Source organism: Rana temporaria, chromosome 3 (assembly GCF_905171775.1).
Source record: "Rana temporaria chromosome 3, aRanTem1.1, whole genome shotgun sequence".
Taxonomy (NCBI): domain Eukaryota; kingdom Metazoa; phylum Chordata; class Amphibia; order Anura; family Ranidae; genus Rana; species Rana temporaria.
In genome coordinates, this window is record NC_053491.1 from 12,726,406 (window position 1) to 12,742,807 (window position 16,402).

The 16,402-nt window shown below is 42.7% G+C and overlaps 1 protein-coding gene across 3 annotated transcripts in view; it reads left to right on the forward strand.

Moving 5' to 3' along the window:
- The first annotated feature begins 426 nt into the window (after positions 1-426).
- MEGF11 (multiple EGF like domains 11) overlaps positions 427-16,402 on the forward strand; it is a 766,818-nt gene continuing 750,842 nt past the window's right edge. For all 3 annotated transcript variants that reach the window (XM_040342265.1, XM_040342267.1, XM_040342266.1), the window contains exon 1: positions 427-685. The gene's annotated coding sequence lies outside the window, so the exon portion shown is untranslated. The remainder of the gene's footprint in view (positions 686-16,402) is intronic.

A 16,402-nucleotide genomic window follows, 5' to 3' on the forward strand; every position in this document is an offset into this window, starting at 1 on the left:
TCTCCCCTGATATTATTATAAGGACCCCGATCAGTTATTTCCTTACACCACATAGTAGGTGTCCCCATTGCATTGCCCCTGTGGTCTGCAATCTGTCATTAATAATAATATTAATTATAATAATAATAATACTACAGCACACCGGTTACAATGGATGGATGGATGGAGGATGGGTGTTCTGCACAGACTCCCGGTGTCATTTAACCCCTCCAGCCCTGATGCTCCGCCCGGTTCCATCCTCTATATAGCAGAGCGCTGTGTAGGAGCGGAGCAGAGCCGTCCTGTACGGCAGGCTGACCGGTTCCCTCAATGGTCGGGGCTCCGCATTGGAAGCTCAGCAAAGCCCGGAACCGTCCGCACAGCCCGGGGACTGACTCATCACCGGGGAGGAGGAGGAGGAGGAGGGGGAGGGGGGAGCCTGGACCGGCACGTGGAGGAGGGGAGAGGGAGGCTGTGTGCATCCTCCTCCGTGCAATGACTGATGTGGAGGACCGGTGCAGGACTGTCCCAAGGACTTTATTCTGAGGCATGCATGCTCCATGCGGACATCTCCATCGGCTCTCCTTGTAGTTTTCCCTACGCGACGGCTACAGGCAGCGCTACAAGCCAGGAGGACAGCTTGGATAGCGGGAGCCCGGTTGGTCCCCGACTTGTTTGGGACTCTGCTGCTGCTGAGACACAAGAGGTAAGTGTGACCAACCCCCCCCCTATTATTGTGACACCCCCCCCCCCCCCAATTGTGTAACCCTGTCCTGGCTGGACAAGCCTGCAATGCAGAATTGTGCTTGCCAGGGAAGGAGCATGCAATGGGCAGGCTGGAAGGGGTTAAATAAGCAAGTGACTTTTTTAGGGGGGGCTCATCCCAGTAAGAACTAGGCTGAAGTCTATGGGAGTAACTGGGACATCGCCTACAAGGTGCAGCACCCCCAAATGAATTGTCGGGTGATTTTTATATATCCCCATTATAGCAATGGGTGCTATTAATCCAGACAGCCCCCATGGCCTGTAAGCCAATAGCCTTCTTGTAGCCCATTGTCTTTTTTTGGGGGTCATCCCAGTAAGAACTAAGCTGAAGTCTATGGGAGTAACTGGGACATCGCCTACAAGGTGCAGCACCCCCAAATGAATTGTCGGGTGATTTTTATATATCCCCATTATAGCAATGGGTGCCATTAATCCAGACAGCCCCCATGGCCTGTAAGCCAATAGCCTTCTTGTAGCCCATTGTGCTTTTTTTGGGGGGTCATCCCAGCAAGAACTAAGCTGAAGTCTATAGGAGTAACTGGGACATCGCCTACAAGGTGCAGCACCCCCAAATGAATTGTCGGGTGATTTTTATATATCCCTATTTATAGCAATGGGTGCCATTAATCCAGACAGCCCCCATGGCCTGTAAGCCAATAGCCTTCTTGTAGCCCATTGTCTTTTTTTGGGGGGTCATCCCAGTAAGAACTAAGCTGAAGTCTATAGGAGTAACTGGGACATCGCCTACACGGTGAAGCACCCCCCAAATTAATTGTCGGGTGATTTTTATATATCCCCATTATAGCAATAGGTGCCATTATTCCAGACAGCCCCCATGGCCTGTAAGCCAATACCCTTCTTGTAGCCCATTGTCCTTTTTTGGGGGGGTCATCCCAGTAAGAACTAGGCTGAAGTCTATAGGAGTAACTGGGACATCGCCTACAAGGTGCAGCACCCCCAAATGAATTGTCGGGTGATTTTTATATATCCCCATTTTAGCAATGGGTGCCATTAATCCAGACAGCCCCCATAGCCTGTAAGCCAATAGCCTTCTTGTAGCCCATTGTCTTTTTTGGGGGGTCATCCCAGCAAGAACTAGACTGAAGTCAATGGGAGTAACTGGGACATTGTCCGGTGATTTTTAAATATCCCTATTACTAGAAATGGGTGCCATTAATCCAGACAACCCCCAGGGCCTAAACCCATTGCATTCTTGTAGCCCATTGTCTTCTTTGGGGGGTCACCCCAGTATAAACTAGGCTGAAGTCTATGTGAGTAACTGGGGCATCACCTAGAAGGTGCAGCACCTCAATATTAATTGTCAGGTGGTTTTTCTTCTACCCTAGTAATTGCAATGGGTGCCATTAATCCAGCCAGCCCTCTTGTAGCCTTCTTGTAGCCCATTGTCCTTTTGAGGGGTCATCCCAGCAAGAACTAGGCTGAAGTCCAGAGGAGTAACAGGGACATCACTTACAAGGTGCACCACCTCCATATGAATTGTCGGGTGATTTTTCTACTACATAAATTTTAGCAATGGGTGCCATTAATCCAGCCAGCCCCCAGGGTCTATAAGCGCATTGACTTCCTGTTGCTTATTGTCCTTTTAAGGGGTCATCCCAACAAGAACTAGGCTGAAGTCTATGGGAGTAACAGGGACATCGCCTACAAGGTGCACCACCTCCATATGAACTGGGTGATTTTTATTTTATATCTCTCTAATATTAGCAATAGGTACGATTAATCCAGACAGCCCCCATGGTCTGTAAACCCATTGCCTTCTTGGGGGGGGGGGGGGGGTCATCCCAGCAAGAACTAGGCTGAAGTGTTTAGGAATATCAGGGACATTACCTACAAGGTGCAGCACCTCCAAATAAATTGTTGAGTTATTTATTATATATCCCTATTAATACTTCGCAATGGGTACAATTAATCCAGACAGGGCTTGTAAGCCCATTGCCTTCTTGTAGCCCATTGCTTCTTGGCGGGTCATCCCAGCAGGAACTAGGCTGAAGTCTATGGGAGAAACTGGGATATTACCTACAAAGTGCAGCTCCTCCATAATAATTGTAGGGTGCTTTTTGTATATCCCTATTAATAATAGCAATTGTGCCATTAACCCAGCCGGCCCCCGGGGCCTATAAACCCATTGCCTTCTTGTAGCCCATTGCTACTTGGCGGGTCATCCCAACAAGAACTAGGCTGAGGTCTATGGGAGCGACTGGGACATTACCTACAAAGTGCGGGAGCTCCATAATAATTGTAGGGTGCTTTTTGTATATCCCTATTAATAATAGCAATTGTGCCATTAATCCAGATGGCCCCAGGGCCTATAAACCCATTGCCTTCTTGTAGCCCATTGCTACTTGGCGGGTCATCCCAACAAGAACTAGGCTGAGGTCTATGGGAGCGACTGGGACATTACCTACAAAGTGCGGGAGCTCCATAATAATTGTAGGGTGCTTTTTGTATATCCCTATTAATAATAGCAATTGTGCCATTGATCCAGGCCTATAAACCTATTGCTTTCGTGTAGCCCCTTGTCTCCTTGGGGGGGGGGGGGGGGGGGGGGGGGGGGGGGGTTGGTCATCCTAGCAAAAACTAGGCTGAAGTCTGAAGTATATAGGAGTAACTGGTACATCACTCACAAGGTGCAGCACCTCCATATGAATTGTTGGGTGATTTTTGCATATCCAATGTGTGTCATTAATCCAGACAGCCCCCCAGGGCCTGTAAGCCCATCGCCTTCTTGTAGTATATTGGATGGTCTGACTTATTTCTGTAGACAGCAGGCTTGTTGTCAGCATGTGCACAGTGTCCTGGAATTGCTTCCCATAGCCTTGACTTTCCCCCTATAGAGGAAACAGCAGCACAAAGTTCTTGTTTGTTATATAAGGGGGCATTGCAGACAAATGCTGATTGTCTGCAGTCTTTAGCCCATGGCAAATTCAGACCAGATTTGGTCCCCCCCCCCCCCTCCCCCACTAGACATGAGCATTCACCATGTTACAGTATTGTAGTCTTTAATCACTTGCCTGGCATGCATGACTTTGGGCGAAACCCCCTGGCAGGACAAGCAGGTGCTTAATGCAGCATTTAGGGGGCCAGATGTTGCACACCCCGGTGGGGGTCTGCAGACTTTCTTCCTTGTTTTCTTTTTGCACCCTTGGTCTGTGTCTTTTCTGCTGCACCGACATCCTATTTTAGTGATTTATTTACGACTTAGGAGCGTGGAAGGACAAGGAGCAAGGATATATTTAGCTCTGCAATAAGAATTTACAATGCAAATTGTAACCCGGGTGTGTGTATGGAGATGCTGCTGTATAATCAGCCTCATGAAGCAGAGACCTATGAGGGTGTTATTGCAAAGAGCGCCGCACGCTGCTCTGCATCTCACTCCTGTAGGTATGCCCATCTCTCTCCCATATGTCTGCATGCATTTCTCCCAGCCAGCCAGGCCATGTGTAAATGGAGCTGTTCTGTTGACATTTGCTATCCAATCTCTTCAAATATTAGTCTTTTTTTTTTGTCCTGCACAAATGGCAAGGCCGCGTCCGATAGGATTTTGGTCTTTTGAAGTAAGACTCTGGGATGTTTGCGTTTTTTTATTCCTCTTTCTTTTCACATTTGCAGAAATAAAGTGATTTTTCTATAGCGGAGAGCCAGCAGCCATGTATTTGTCTCAGGGCTCTGTCTGGCTCGCTCAGAGTACTTGAATTAACTGATAAACATTTATCTTGGTAGGTTCTGTGCAAGCCTCCGAAGTCTTCTGGAAAGCTTATGGCCTTTCAGTTTTTTCCTTGCTTGTTTTTTTTTTTTTTTTTATTATTGCAAAGTTTTCCTGCTGCAAGGATGCCGATCCATTCATCTAATGATCTTGGTTACATCAGATTCTTTATGTAGCAATTAAATCTTGGTGATTGTGTAACTTTAAAGTCTCCCAATCCCCTCCATTATACTAAAACCCTGAAGAAGATCTTTGAGCCTCCGTAACATGTTGGTTGTTTTTTGTTTTCTTGCTTGTTTTTTAAAAATGATTGCAAAGTTTTCCTGCTGCAAGGATACCGATCCGTTCATCTAATGATCTTGGTTACATCAGATTCTTTATGTAGAAATGAAATCTTGGTGATTGTGTAACTTTAAAGTCTCCCAATCCCCTCCATCATACTCAATCCCTGAAGAAGATCTTTGAGCCCCTGAAACATATTGTTAGATTTTGAATTTATTACTATTTTATGTGATAAGGGTTTCTGAGAATCAATATTTAAACATGGTAATTTTGAAGGTTGATAAGGAAAGAGAAAGGTCAGTTGCTGTGTAGGTTATGTGTATTTTTGGCGTTCTACGTCAAGACAATGGGTGGAGATGTGTTGCTTAATATATACAAGTGGGTGTTACGTTTGTGACAGGAGCCTCACCACCTTTCTTGGAGCTATTCTAAAAGGAAATTATGCTTAGCTTGGCTTGGCTTTTAAAACAGTATAAGAATCCATGTGGTGTGAGTAGCTAGCTAGGAAACTCTGGGGTCACCCGACCCTACAGGGAGATGGGGGTAGGAAGCCCACCCAGCTTGAAGCTTTCACTATGGAAGCCGAGCAGAAAGACGTACCACTAAACATCTATTTCCTCCTTCTGAAACTTTCTGAATTACCATCTAGCCATGTGTTATCAGCCGCCAATATGTAAGCATTGTCTTTTGCCTGTCCTTCTTGAAGAATAAACTTTGTAATTATGAAGAAAGCCTAAATCTTGTATATTAGGAACAAATCGCCTGGAAGAAGAGACTATTGACATAACACATGACACGTGTCAAAAATGTCCTCTTTTCCCCATTTAACATGGTTGTTTTGTGTTGTTTCTTTGAGAGCAAATATTAAATATTAAAAGCTTTTAGACTCTTGGATTTTTTGTTTGGTACTATCATTTGACTTACTAAAAGTATGATACACCTAAATCTTAGTAGGAAAGGCTCAGGGAAAGCTTGCATCCTACAGTTTTTTTTTTGCTTGTTTTAGAAATATTGCAAAATTGTCCTGCTGCAAGGATACTGATCCATTGATCTTGGTTACGTTGGATTCCTTATGCAGCAATTAAATCTTGGTGATTGCATAACTTTAAAGTCTTCCAAACCCCTCCATCATACTCAATCACTGAAGAAGGGGGGAGATCTTTGAGCCCCCGAAACATGTTGGTTGTTTTGTTTTTTGTTTTCTTGTTTGTTTTTCTTTTAAATTATTGCAAAGTTTTCCTGCTGCAAGGATACTGGTCCATTCATCTAATGATCTTGGTTACATCAGATTCTTTATGTAGCGATTAAATCTTGGTGATTGTGTAACTTTAAAGTCTCCCAATCCCCTCCATCATACTCAATCCCTGAAGAAGGGGGGGAGATCTTTGAGCCCCCGAAACATGTTGGTTGTTTTTTGTTTTCTTGCTTGTTTTTTTTAAATGATTGCAAAGTTTTCCTGCTGCAATGATGCTGATCCGTTCGTCTAATGATCTTTGTCACTTACATCAGATTCTTTATGTAACAATTAAATCTTGGTGATTGTGTAACTTTAAAGTCTCCCAATCCCCTCCATCACACTCAAACCCTGAAGAAGATCTTTGAGCCCCTGAAACATGTTGATTGTTTTGTGTTGTCTCTTTAAGAGCAAATATTTAATATAAATATTAAAAGCTTTTGGACTCTTGTTTTTTTTGTTTGGTACTATCATTTGACTTAGGGCTCTTTCACACTGGCGGCCCGTTCAGATCCGCCTGCCAATTTTTTAGGCGGACCTGAACGGGCGCTCCGTGCTCCTCTATGGAGCCGCGGATGTCAGCGGTGACATGCCGACCCGCTCCGATCCGCCAAAGTGTGACGGAGGAAAAACCTACTTTTCCATCCGTCTGGCGGATCGGATCGGGTGAACACGGACATACGGTCCGTGTTCATTCGATCCCCCCATAGGGGAGAGCGGAGAAAAGACAGGGCAGTCCTTGCACAGTGTGCGGGGACCACCCTGTCATCCGCCGGCTCAGCGGGGATCAACGGAGCGATCCCCGTTGAGCAAGCGGAGGTACACGGGGCGGATCATTACTGATCCGCCCCGTGTGAAAGGGGCCTAACTCAAAGTATGATACACCTAGATCTTAGTAGACAAAAGTCACTTGGAAAGCTTGCATCCTACAGTTTTTATTTTTCTTGCTGGTTTTAGAAATATTGCAAAATTGTCCTGCTGCAAGGATACTGATCCATTCATCATGGTTACATTGTATTCCTTACGCAGCAATTAAATCTTGGTGATTGCATCATTTTAAAGTCTTCCAAACCCCTCCATCATACTCAATCCCTGAAGAAGGGGGGAGAAACCCCCAAAACATGTTGGTTGTTTTGTGTTGTCTCTTTGTGAGCAAATATTTAATATTAAAAGCTTTTCGAACTCTTAGGCCTCGTACACACGACAGAGTTTCTCGGCAGAATTCACCGAGAAACTCGGTCAAAACCCGGATTCTGCCGAGAATCTCTGTCGTCTGTACACTTTTGGCTCGATGGAGCCGCCGAGGAGCTCGTCGAGAAAATAGAGAACATGTTCTCTATTTTCTCGTTGTTCTATGGGAGAAGGCGGCCCGTCGAGCTCCTCGGCGGCTTCATCCCAGAACTCGACGAGGAACTCGACATGCTTGGCACGTCGAGTTCCTCGGCCGTGTGTACGGGGCCTGAGATTTTCTTGTTTGGTACTCTCGTTTGACTTTGTGAAGATGGATCTGTCTCGGGGCACCCCTCAAAGTATGATACACTTATGATATGATACACTTATATCTTAGTAGGGTAAGTCACTTGGAAAGCTTGCATCCTCACAGTTTTTATTTTTCTTGCTGGTTTTAGAAATATTGCAACGTTTTCCTGCTGCAAGGATACTGATCCATTCATCATGGTTACATTGTATTCCTTATGCAGCAATTAAATCTTGGTGATTGCGTAACATTAAAGTCTTCCAATCCCCTCCATCATACTCATTCCCTGAAGAAGGGGGGAGATCTTTGATCCCCCGAAACTTGTTGGTTGTTTTGTTTTGTCTCTTTGAGAGCAATTATTAAATATTTAATATAAATATTAAAAGCTTTTAAACTCTTATGCAGCGTACACACGATCAGTCCATCCGATGAGAACGGACCGACGGACCATTTTCATCGGTTAACCGATGAAGCTGACTGATGGTCAGTCTTGCCTACACACCATCGGTTAAAAAACGATCGTGTCAGAGCGTGGTGACGTAAAAAACAACGACGTGCTGAGGAAAACGAAGTTCAATGCTTCCAAGCATGCGTCAGACCGCTATCCTCTGGTTAACCGATTGTGTGTACGAGGCCTTAGATTTTCCTGTTTGGTACTATCATTTGACTTTGTGAACATGTATCTGTCTAAGGCCTTGTACAGACGAGAGGATATCCGCTGGAAATGGTCCGACGGACCGTTTCCAGCGGATATATCCTCTGGCGGATTTTGATCTGATGGCTGTACACACCATCAGATCAAAATCCCCGCGGAATACATCCGCGGTGACGTGGCCGCGCCGTCGCCGAGACGATGACGCGGCGACGTGCGCGACCCTGGAAGGTAAATACTTCCACGCATGCGTCGAATCAATACGACGCATGCGAGGGATGGGATCGGACGGACTTATCCGGTGAGTCTGTACAGACGACCGGATAAGTCCGGTGGACTGGATTCCAGCGGATAGATTTCTTAGCACGCTAAGAAATTTTTATCCGCTGGGAATCCGTCGGCTGGATTTTTATCCGCTGGGAAATATCCGCTGGGCCGTACACACGACCGGATCTATCTGCTGGAACTGATCCGCGGATCAATCCCAGCGGATAGATCCGGTCGTGTGTACGGGGCCTTAGGGCACCCCTCAAAGTATGAAACAGTAAAACCTTGGATTGCGAGCATAATTAGTTCCGAAAAAATGCTTGTAATCCAAAGCGCTTGTATATGAAAGCAGATTTCCCCATAAGAAATAATGGAAACTCAAATGATTCGTTCCACAGCCATTTATTCATAAGTCCTTCAGTTTATAGTCCATATAAAAAGATTATAGTGATGTGATTGGTTGTGTGACCATAAAAGTGACGTCAAAACGTCAGTCCCGCCCAGCCTCTTAAAGAAACATTTATTTTTTTGTCATTTGAAAAAAATGACATTTTCAAATATTTTTTTTTTTTTTTTTGCATTTTAGTCTAAATATGAGATGTGATGTCTTTTTGACCCCCAGATCTCATATATAAGAGGACCTGTCATGTTTTTTTCTATTACAAGGGATGTTTACATTCCTTGTAATAGGAATAAAAGTGATAATTTTTTTTTTTCCAGTGTAAAAAATAATAAAATAAATAAAAATAAATAAGAAAAAAAATAAATAAATTTTTTTAAAGCGCCCCGTCCCGACGAGCTTGTGCGCAGAAGAGAACGCATACGCGAGCAGCGCCCGCATATGAAAACGGTGTTCAAATCACACAAGTGAGGTATCGCCGCGATCGTTGGAGCGAGAGCAATAATTCTAGCCCTAGACCTCCTCTGTAACTCAAAAAATGCAATCTATAGAATTTTTTAAACGTCGCCTATCGAGATTTTTAAGGGTAAAAGTTTGACGCCATGCCACGAGCGGGCGCAATTTGTAAGCGTGACATGTTGGGTATCATTTTACTCGGCGTAACATTATCTTTCACAATACATAAAAAAATTGGGCCAAATTTATTTTAATTAAAAAAAGTGATTTTTTTCCAAAAAAAGTGCGCTTGTAGGACCGCTGCGCAAATATGGTGTGACAAAAAGTATTGCAATGATCGCCATGTTTGTGGGTTTTAAGTAATTTTCTAGCAAAAAAAACTGTTTTAGTCTTGTAAACACCAAATCTGAAAAACACCCAAAGTAGAGAAGTGGTTAAAGCGGGGGTTCACCCTTAGAGGGCACTTTTCCCCCTTAGATTCCTGCTCGTTTTCTCTAGGGGAATCGGCTATTTGTATTAAAATATGTGCAGTACTTACCCGTTTACGAGATGCATCCTCTCCGTCGCTTCCGGGTATGGGCTTCGGGAATGGGCGTTCCTTCTTGATTGACAGTCTTCCGAGAGGCTTCCGACGGTCGCATCCATCTCGTCACGATTTTCCGAAAGAAGCCGAACGTCGGTGCGCAGGCGCAGTATAGAGCCGCACCGACGTTCGGCTTCTTTCGGCTACGAGTGACGCGATGGATGCGACCGTCGGAAGCCTCTCGGAAGAATGTCAATCAAGAAGGAACGCCCGCTCCCGAAGACCCATACCCGGAAGCGGCGGAAGAAGATGCAGCTCGAAAACGGGTAAGTACGGCTCATATTTTAATACAAATAGCCGATTCCCCTAGACACAACGAGCAGGAATCTAGGGGAAGAAATTTTTTTTTTTTAGAAATGGGTGAACTCCCGCTTTAAACCAAGTTACTCTCAAACCAAGGTTTCACTGTACACTTATATCTCAGTAGGGAAAGTCACTTGGAAAGCTTGCATCCTAAAGTTTCTTTTCTTGCTTGTTTTAGAAATGTTGCAAATTTGTCCTGCTGCAAGGATGCTGATCCATTGATCTTGGTAACATTGTATTCTTAAAGGAGTTGTAAATCAAATTTTTTTTTGCTGAAATTACTGTTTACAGGGTATAGAGACCTAGGGGCAGATCCACAAAAAAATTACGCCTGCGTATCTCTTGAAACGCCGGCGTAATTTCAAATTTTGTGCGTCGTATCTTTGTTTTGTATCTACAAAACAAGATACGACGGCATCTCGGATGGATCCGACAGGCGTACGTCTTAGTACGCCGTTGGATCTAAGATGCAATTTTTCGGCGGCCGCTACAGTAGGTGGTGTTTCGGTCGAATTCCGCGTCGAGTATGCAAATTAGCTAGTTACGGCGATCCACGAACGAACGTACGGCCAGCCGGCGCATTTTTTTTACGTCGTTTGCGTTCGACTTTTTCCGGCGTATAGTTAAAGCTGCTGTTATGAGGCGTACTCCATGTTAAGTATGGCCGTCGTGCCCGCGTAGAAATTTGAAATTTTTACGTCGTTTGCGTAAGTCGTTCGCGAATAGGGATTTGCGTAGAATGACGTCACCGTCGTGAGCATTGGCTTGTTCCGGGTTAATTTCGAGCATGCGCACTGGGATACCCCCACGGGCGGCGCATGCGCAGTTAAAAAAAAACGTTGTTTACGTCGGGTCACGACGTATTTACATAAAACACGCCCCCATCACAGAGATTTGAATGGCGCGCCCTTACGCCGCCAAAGATACACTACGCCACCGTAACTTACGGCGCAAATTCTTTGAGGATTTGAAAAAAAATAATAAGTTATGGCGGCGTAGTGTATCTTAGATACGCTGGGCACGGCGGATTCTTGCGCGAAGGTACGTGGATCTGCCCCATAATAGTTAACTGATTCCCTTTAAAAATGATTAAAAATAGATAAAAATCAATCATATAATGTACCTGCAGTTTCTAGTTTCGTTTTTGCATGTTGTTTCCTGCTTCTGTGATGTACAGAGCCACAGAGCCAATACAGGGCAGTGATGGTTTGAAAAACGAAACTGATTGGTGCTGAGGGGTTTTAGACACAGAGGGGCAGAGAGAGTACTGATACTCCGGCGTACTTTCAAATTTCCCGCGTCGTATCTTTAGTTTGAATCCTCAAACCAAGAGACAACGGCATCTGGGTTAGATCCGACAGGTGTACGTCTTCCGTACGCCTTCGGATCTAAGATGCAATACTTTGGTGTCCGCTGGGTGGCGTTCGGGTATGCAAATTAGGTATTTCCGACGATCCACTAACGTACGAGCGGCCGGCGCATTTTTTTTCGGCGTCTCTAGTCGTTTTTTTCCGGCGTATAGTTAAAGCTGCTATATGCGGCGTATAGATAGACTTGCCATGTTAAGTATGGCCGTCGTTCCCGCGTCGAAATTTGAATTATTTTTTTTTGCGTGAGTTGTCCGTGAATCGGGATGGACGTAATTCACGTCTAAGTTAAAAAAAATGACGTTGTTGCGACGTCATTTAGCGCAATGCACGGCGGGAAATTTAGAAACGGAGCATGCGCAGTTCATTCGGCGCGGGGACGTGCTCCATTTAAATGAAACAGGCCCCCTAATCGCCGATTTGAATTCCGCCGCCAGAGATACACTAAGCCGCCGTAGCTTACGTCACGAAATCTTTAAGGATTCGAAATTATGCCAGGTAAGGTAGGGCGGCGTAGCGTATCTCTGATACGCTGCGCTGATCTATTTCTATGTGGATCTGGCACACAGTAATCACACCTCCTTGATTAGTGACCACAGAGAGAAAGCTCCCAGTACTGTGGTTATCAGGAAACAGACAACCAGGAAGTGTGGAGATCAGAGAAGAAGACAGGAGTGTCAGGACGCCCACTAACACACAGCTCCTTTCTCTATCTGCAACATAGAGAGCGCCCTGACTCTCCTGTAGTCCAAGGGAGGGGGCGAGCACGACACTCCACACCAGGGAGAAAGCCTCGCATTACGGTGTGGAGTTACAGACAGAAGAACAGGAAGTGAGGATTTCTCGGAAGAAATAAGGACATTTAAAAGCAAAATGGAAGGATGAGGTAAGTGAAGGAGGACTGCACTAAGGGAAAGGAAGCTATTTAGGGAAAAAAATTACCTTTACACCCCCTTTAAACCCTGAAGAAGGGGGAAGATCTTTGAGCACCCGAAACACGTTGGCTGTTTTGTGTTGTCTCTTCGTGAGCAAATATCAACATTAAAAGCTTTTGGATTTTTTTTTTGTTGGTACTCTCATAGGATTTTGTGAACTTTGGTATATGAAAGGATAATACCGCGGCTGCCTAGTGTATGAAAAAGCTGCTGACACCAAACATATAAAAGGATAATGGTAAAAGTGCAGCGCTGAATCAAAGTCCCATAATGATATGGAACACAATAAAAGTGAATAAATTGGTGATATGTGGTATTTTCATAGCAAAGAAAATGGTATTAACTTCATCGCCTGATCAGAACAACAGAAGCGTAAACCGGATAATGCTGTGAACACATTGGGCTAGATTCAGAGAGAATTTACGCCGGCGTATCTATAGATACGCCGCGTAAATTCAAATCTGCGCCGGCGTATCTTCTTTCCGTATTCAGAAAGCTCGATACGCCGACATTAGCCTAAGATACGACTGGCATAAGTCTCTTACGCCGTCGTATCTTAGGGTGCATTCTCATGCTGGCCGCTAGGTGGCGCTCCCGTCGTTTTCGGCGTAGAATATGCAAATTACCTAGTTACGCCGATTCACAAACGTACGTGCGCCCGGCGGTAGTTTTTTTACGCCGTTTGTGTAAGTCGTTTTCGGCGTAACGTTGCTCCTGCTATTAGGTGGCGCAGCCAATGTTAAGTATGGACGTCGTTCCCGCTTCGAAATTTGAATTGTTTGCGTCGTTTGCGTAAGTCGTTCGCGAATAGGGCTGGACGTAATTTACGTTCACGTCAAAACCAATGACGTCCTTGCGACGTCATTTGAAGCAATGCACACTGGGATATGTACACGGACGGCACATGCGCCGTTCGTAAATCACGTCAATGACGTCAGGTCATCACATATTAGCATAAAACACGCCCCCCTTCCACATTTGAATTACGCGGGCTTACGCCGGCCCCATTTACGCTACGCCGCTGCAACTTACGGAGCAAGTGCTTTGTGAATACTGCACTTGCTCCTGTAACTTGCGTTGGCGTAGCGTAAATACAATACGCTGCGCCGCCGTAACTAGGCGCGCAGGTACCTGAATCTGCCCCACTGTCACTGACATGCAACAATGACTAGTGTATAATAGAGTCAGTGGTGTATTTAGGTTTTGTGCTGCCCTAGGCCTGACTCATTTTGTGGCAGTACACCTGTAAGGCAACCCCCTTTAAGAAAAAAAAACATTTTTAGGGGTCCCCAGGGGCCCGGAGGTCCCCAGGGCCCCAGGTGGAAACCCCCCTTTTTTTTATTTTTTATAAAAAAAATATAATTTGTTTAATATATTTTTATTTATTTTTTTATTAAAGGGCCAATTTTTTTTTTAGAGGCCTGGAAGTACCCAGGGGACCGGAGGCCCCCAGGGCCCCCGAGTGGCAACCCCCCCCCCCCTTTTATTTAGTTATTTATAATAAAAAAAAAAAAATTAATATATTTTTTTTTTTTTTTTTTTATTAAAGGGACAATTTTTTTTCCATATGACTAAGCACTAGTTTTAGTGCGAAACGCGTCAGGAGTCAGGTTTTATGTAATTTTGCTGTGACTTGTAGTGCTGTCAATTTGTTCGGAGTGCGGCTGTCCAGAGACAATTTTTGTTCCTAGCATTAAACAGGTAACACCAGAAGGGGAGGCTGTGATTCCATCACCAGAAGGGGGGGCTGTGATTCCATCACCAGGAGAGGGGGCGGGGGGGTAGGTACACTTACCATCAGATGTGGACCCACACACCAGTCAGTGGTGAATGGAAAAGGCAGGGGTAAGAGTATCTGTGTCACAACTTCCTCAAACGGTCCTGTGGGGTGACGTCCAACCGTTCCTCGCGGTGACAGCCGGGCCAATAATCAGTACTTATGGATCTCATACGGCTGAATGGCATTCGTAAAGAACCAGCTCAACCCCTCTGAGTGCGTCCGGCTCCATGTGAACTTTCTTCTGTCTTATATTGCAGCCGCCCTGAAAAATAACGCTAGGTCTTATTTTCGGGGTAGGTCTTATTTTCGGGGAACGCGGTATGTATTACTTACCTGAGATCGAAGTCCCCGCTCGTTCCTCACCTCCACTGCCGCCACCTTTCCCAGAGTATCTTCCTCGTATCGCGGCTCCGGCGCTGTGACTGGCCGGAGATGCGATGACGTCACTCTCGCGAATGCGCCCGGGTGCCGCCACTAACGGTATTACTATTGGATATGTTTAATAGCATAAAGTAAAAAATATTGTTTTTTTTATTAAAGAAGAAATTAGATTTTTTTTTTAAAAAAATTTAATTGGACATGTTTTATAGCAGAAAGTAAAACAAATATATATATTTTTTTTAAAGAAGAAATTTGATTTTTTAATTTTTTTTTCCATTGGATATGTTTTATAGCAGAAAGTAAAAAAAAAATATTTTTGAAGAAGAAATTAGACATTTCTTATTTCTTACATTTTCTATTGGATATGTTTTATAGCAGAAAGTGACAAATATTGTTTGTTTTTTTATGAAGAATTTTTTTTTATTGGATATGTTTTATAGCAGACAATTAAAAATATTAGAAATGTAGACATTTCTTATTTCTTAAATTTTTTATTGGATAGGTTTTATAGCAGAAATTCGTTTTTTTTTTTTAATTGGATATGTTTTATAACAGAAAGTAAAAAAATATATATTTTTTTTTATGAAGAAATTAGACATTTCCTATTTCTTACATTTCTTACATTTTTTATTGGATATGTTTTATAGCAGAAAGTAAAAAAATATTGTTTTTTTAATGATGAAATTCGATTTCTTTAAAAAAAAATATTGGACATGTTTTATAGCATAAAGTAAAAAATATTTTTTTTTTTTTATGAAGAAATTAGACAGTTTTTATTTCTTACATATTTTATTGGATATGTTTTATAGCAGAAAGTGAAAAAGATATATATTTTTTTTTTTTATGAAGAAACTAGATTTATTTAAAAAAAAAATTATTGGATATGTTTTATAGCATAAAGTAAAAATAAATTTTAAGAAGAAATTCAATTTATTTTTTATTTTTATTGGATATGTTTTATAGCAAATATTTATTTTTTTATGAAGAAATTAGACATTTCTTATTCCTTACATTTTTTATTGGATATGTTTTATAGCAGAAAGTGAAAAATATATATTTTTTTTAATGAAGAAATTATATTTTTTTTAAATATATTGTATATGTTTTATAACAGAAAGTAAAAAATGTTGTTTATTTGTTTTTTGATGAAGATTTTTTTTAACATTTTTTTTAATTGGATATGTTTTATAGCAGAATGTAAAAAATATTGTTTTTTGTTTTTTTGATGAAGAAATTATATTTTTTACATTTTTTTTTATTGGATGTGGATGTGAAAGTAAAAAATATTGTTTTCTTTTTTTTTTTTATGAAGAAATGTATTTTATTTTTTTTATTGGATATGTTTTATAGCAGACAGTAATTTTTTTTTTATAAGAATAAATTATATATTTTTTATTGGATATGGTTTATAGCAAAAACTAATTATTTTTTATTTTTTCAAAATTGCCCGTTTATAGGGTAAAAAATGTAAACCACAGAGGCGATCAAATACCATCAAAAGAAAGCTCTATTTGTGGGGAAAAATGACATCAATTTTATTTTTTAATTGTCAGTTAAAGTAACGCAGTGCTGTATTGCAAACAATGGCCTGGTCATGAAGGGGGGGGTAAAATTTTCCAGAGCTGAAGTGGTTAAAAAATAATAATGCAAAGTTGTAATCCCGGAAGGATGCTCGGTCCTAAAAAGGAGGATATTTGGAAACAATGTTTGTGCATGAATAGCTTTATTTTCTTCTTTATGTTTATGAAGGTTTTCGGGAAACCTTTGTTAGTGAAAGCTTTTAATTACGACTGTCAGAGTTCTTTTAGAAACTGTTT